This window comes from Emydura macquarii, unplaced genomic scaffold (assembly GCF_026122565.2).
Source record: "Emydura macquarii macquarii isolate MOO-44397 ecotype Brisbane River unplaced genomic scaffold, CSIRO-AGI_Emac_v2 contig_3348, whole genome shotgun sequence".
Lineage (NCBI taxonomy): Eukaryota > Metazoa > Chordata > Testudines > Chelidae > Emydura > Emydura macquarii.
The window spans coordinates 6,962,412-6,967,182 of NW_027133485.1; positions in this window are offsets into that span (position 1 = coordinate 6,962,412).

A 4,771-nucleotide genomic window follows, 5' to 3' on the forward strand; every position below is an offset into this window, starting at 1 on the left:
CCTGGATGGGTGTGCTGGATATTTTTTCCCCCCATGGCTGTCCTTGTGAGGACAAAGTAACTGAGGCAGAGGATGCCAGCTCTGCTTTACCACGCAGGACACACGGGCACCCTTTCTGTATAGATGGAAGGCTGATTTCAGGGCAGAAATATTAGTGAACTGGATGAATTCCTAGTTCCCTCCATGCAGAACTAGACTCCTTTAGATTCCAGCTCTCCAGACCTGAGTTCCTCTCCTCCTCTTGTCGAGGCTGTAGGAGTGACTTCTCCCCCAGCCCAAGGCCCTGGAATGTCTTAATCCATGGCATTTTGAACGTGCTGTACATACTCAACCCTCTGCCTCTCTGCTCACCGCCTACACTGGAGGAACCCAACAAAGCTCCTGTTCTTTTTTTTCCTCTAAAAATCAATTGGGCGGCTGGGGGATGTAATAAAGGAACTAGCTGCAGACATTCTTAACACGGGGCTGGAAATGGGTACGGTGGCTGGGGACCAACAAAACAAGGTGTGGGCCGGTGCTGTAGCACTGGTGAGGGCTGTGTGAACGTTGAGTCTTGCAAACCCCAAACAGGCCCGTCAGGTTTACACACCCCTGGGTTAGAGAGGGGAAAGTGAGAGGCAGGGAGGGGTCTGGGTCTCTTCCAAGGCCAGGCAGTGGGATCTGAATGAGCAGCAATCAAGCTGGAAGCCTCCAGCCTGATAAAGATGCTGGTTTTTAATGAGGGCCAAGCCAGGTGAAATGCACTCAAGGCTAACTAATGTGATTCAGCTCCTCAGAGGAGATGGGATGACAGCTGCTACAGTGGGGGCAGGAGACAGAATTCAACATAGGCTCCAGTGCTGCAGGAGAGGCCGAGTGCCTGCAAAGCAAGAGGGAATGAGGGGGCAAGTGAAGAAGGGACCTGAGAGAGAGGCTGAACTTTGTGCTACGCCATAGCCATGGCACTGTGCAAGAGCTCTTTAGGACAGGGGCTGCCTTTTCTCTGGGGTAAGGAGCGTGCATATTTCTGGCACTGTATCAATAGTGTACAGATGGCAAGAAATTAGTGGGGGAGGGAGCAGAGCCTGAATCCAGAGGGAGCTGAGTGGTAGGATTGGGTGAATGACTCCAGCACTCAAATATAGAACAAAGGCGGCTGGGTTTATAAATAGCAAAAGGGATTAGGGCTTCACTGGGAATGCGCAACAGGCCCCGCAACCAGCCAAGAATCTGCGTGAGTAAAAACTAAACATCTAGCAGAAGGGAGCAGCCAGAGCAGTGCAAAGGCTGGAGATCTGGACCCAGGGCGACTGATTAGATGATGGCTGAGGTGGTGCTGTGTGCAATTCCAGACCTAGGCTGCACCTGAGGCTGGGTGGGAGCAGCCCTGGGGAAAGCTGCCTTGTTTCGCAGCCGGAGGCTGATAAGAGCCTCTAGGCTACTAACCAAAATCAGGCTTTACCATTCGGTAGAAGAGAGCGGCTTGTGGATAACTAGTAGTGAGTGGGGAGCAGGGGGGTAGGGAATGGGCTCAGAACAGGGGAGTCAGGAGAAATGCCTGTAGGCTCAGCCGAATGACTAGGAGGAGCCGCTAACAGAGGCAGCCTTAGAAATGACAAGAGCTGGGGGAGAGCCGTGTTGAGGAAGATGGTCAGGCACCTCTGTGGTCCTGGCTTTGTGTGCCTCTGCCACCCTGCTTGCCTTCACAAGGGCAGGGACCCCTCCCACCCCCAGGTGTGGGTGGGGTAGGATTCACTCCCTGGTGGACACTCAGGTGTGTCCCTTTTATGACTGGCCACTTTCTCGCCCTGCTCTGAACACGGGGGAAAGCACAGAGTCCTGTGCCCCGCCCCCCTCCCACTCTGTGGTTCTCATGCTTCCCCGGGACCAGGGTTTTATTCACTGAACTAAGATGTCAAACAGAAGCTGGGTTTTCCCCTCTTTCCTTAGCAACTCTGCCCCCCACACCCACCCCACCCCAGTTTCATTACAGGCCTTCTCCCAAGACCTGCAGCCAGGCCCTGGGCCTTGTTGCGGCTGGTTGCCATGGCTCCTGGGGTGAAAGAACAAGAGTTTAACTATGCCCGAGTTTTCACCCAGTTTACTGTTGAGAAAGAGCCTATCCCAGCCACATCTGCTTAACCCCTGGAGCATCACATCTGGGATCCCCACCCAGCATATAACAGAGGGCGTGCCTCATGCACTCATGGGGCAGCAAAGAGTTTATCTGAAATTCTCCCTCCTTAAAAGCAATAGGCTGAAGGGGGCATAGCAACAGGCACTTCCTTCCCCAAGTCCCTGTGTGCCCCCTCCAACCCCCCATATCTCCCACCCTAGAGAGGATGGAGCGGGCAGAGAGAAAGAGCAGGATTTTTGGGGGAGAGGAACAAGCATAGTGGCAGTTTGGGACAGGCCCCAGAGAACTTGTTCCTTTGTCTCGAGTCTGAAGCCTGGCCCGATGCTTGTTATCTATAGTAACGTGCAAAGCACTAAATGGGGAAATCCAAAGCAACACTGATAGGCTTGATCTGTTCTCTATCAGCGGAAGGTCAATTGCAGCTCAAGAATTTTTCAAACAATCATCAAGCCCTACAGCATCTCTTTGCACTAGGTTCGTTCGAGATCACTTTGCTCAGCACCGAAGTGCCACCCTAGCTGGGGTGGCGCACACAGCATTGCCAATGCCAAGCATTAAAAATTCATGAGATTGGCTTAAAAATCATGAGATTTTTTTTAAAATAGCATCACGTTCCTTTTTTTAAAATCATAGATTGGGATCCTTTTTCTTTGCTTTCTGGTTTCTGAGACTTTAGGGTCATACTCAGGCCATGTTTCCAAGCTGTTACCAGTAACCATGAGGGATAGAAACTTTTTGTTTAAATGAAAGCCAAGATTCTCACAATTGCATGCCTCCGGGAGCTGGGGCTTTAAGAAAAGCACCAAATATCATGAGAGCTGGCAACAAAAGCAAGCCTATAAGACTGGAGGTGAAGATTGCTTCATCTAGCTGAAACTGCAAGGGGGGAAATGACTTATCACAAAAGAGGGGACTGAGACCAGAAGCAGCTGAAGCTTGGATAAAGGCTTGTCTACATGGGGAAACAAACCAAACAGCTCCCCCCGTGGACACTTTTCTGGAATGAGTTTCTCTGATCCGTCACTGTGACAGACTGCTGGGTGGTACCTCCCTAGCCAGCCCTCTGTCACGCCAGCCCCAGCTAACTAAGGTTCATTAGAGCTGGTTGGGAACTTAGGAGGACCTGTACCTGATTAGGGAATGGGAGACAGCTGTCTGCCTACCTGGGCTGAGAGGTTGTTCCTACCTGATTAGCAGATAGGAGGCAGCTGCCAGGCTGACTGAGTAGGGCTTATATGGGGGCCAAGGGGAGTGAAGAAGTTCTATCTGTCTCATGTAGAGTAGTGATGCTGCAGGTCCAAGCCAATCACTGGATGAAGGTGGGGGATGCACAAATGCACTGTAAATAAACTGCACCAGTGACTGCTAAGCCAGAGGGTCGCTGCAGTGGAGCACCCTTACAGTCACAATTTGTGTTTTTCCCAGAAGATGGGTGAGTTCTGACAGGGAGCTGGAGATGGTGACAGACAGACTCTCCGGCTGTGCAGCTGCTCACTTATTCCATTGCTGTAGTTCATTGCTATTGCCACCATCGGGGGGACCGTAGTGTAGCCAGGTCTCTGGGGTTTACCACTGTGTTGTCTAACCCTACTGCAATGAATGGCGGCTGTGGCTCCTGCTGGCATAGTGACAGCCACAGAAATGAGAGAAGATGAGAGGGCAAAAGTGTCCCTAAGGTTCCCGCCCTCGGGGGTGCATTAAGAATGCCCACTCAGCTCCTACGAGGGCTGGTTAGAAGCCAGATGATTCAAATCAGCTGAGAGGAGCTCACCACACACAACCCACCATCATGATCATTGCCTACCTGGCCCACTTGTTGGCTCAGCAGAGGCCCAGAACTGTACAGACGTTGGAGGCTCAACTAACCTCTTCTGGCCCGAGATCAGAGTCACAGCTGGCTCGTTGACAAGGTGCTGTGGGGAAGCCTGCCCTCTGGCTGCCTTCTACCTGGCCTACAGGGCTTGTCACAGCACAGTCTGCATCACTACTTTTTTTAAAACAAGAGATATGCTTAACGTGGTCACAAGATGCAGGATGTTCAGGACCAAATTACTGCAGGATTGGGGACCATCCTTCTGCCATCTAATGAGCCTGACCATAGAGAAAGGGAGGCAACAGACCATTAAAATGCTCAACTCTCCTTTGACTGCTCTCTGTGCAGTTGTCTGCCTCGGCCACATTCACAATGATCTCCCAGGTGCATGGGCTGACCTGATTGGATGAGTCCCAACACAGATACCAAAACTCCCAACAGCACCTCGCAGGCAGATAAGTAATTCAATTAACAGCAAGTTTAAAAAAACCCAAAAAAGCCCCAGGGACTGAGCCTCTTAGTCAGCTAAACTATCCCTTCTATTAAAGAATTGTACCACCTGCTGGAGAAATGGGAAATGGCATCTATATCTCAGCAGCCCTGTGTTTGTGTTGGAGCATCCCATGTGAAATTAACTCTCTGTCCAAGCTGCCCAGGAGAATGCCACAGTCTGAGTCGTTTGCAGTGTGCTAGCCACTCTGGTCCCAGGATATTAGATAGGCAAGGTGGGTGAGGATGCTCGTATGGATAAGAGCAGTATCTACAAGAACATCAGCTAGGATAGAAACGACGATCTATCCTGATGCTTTAGGACATGCAATGATAACCAGCTAAGGTCAGGA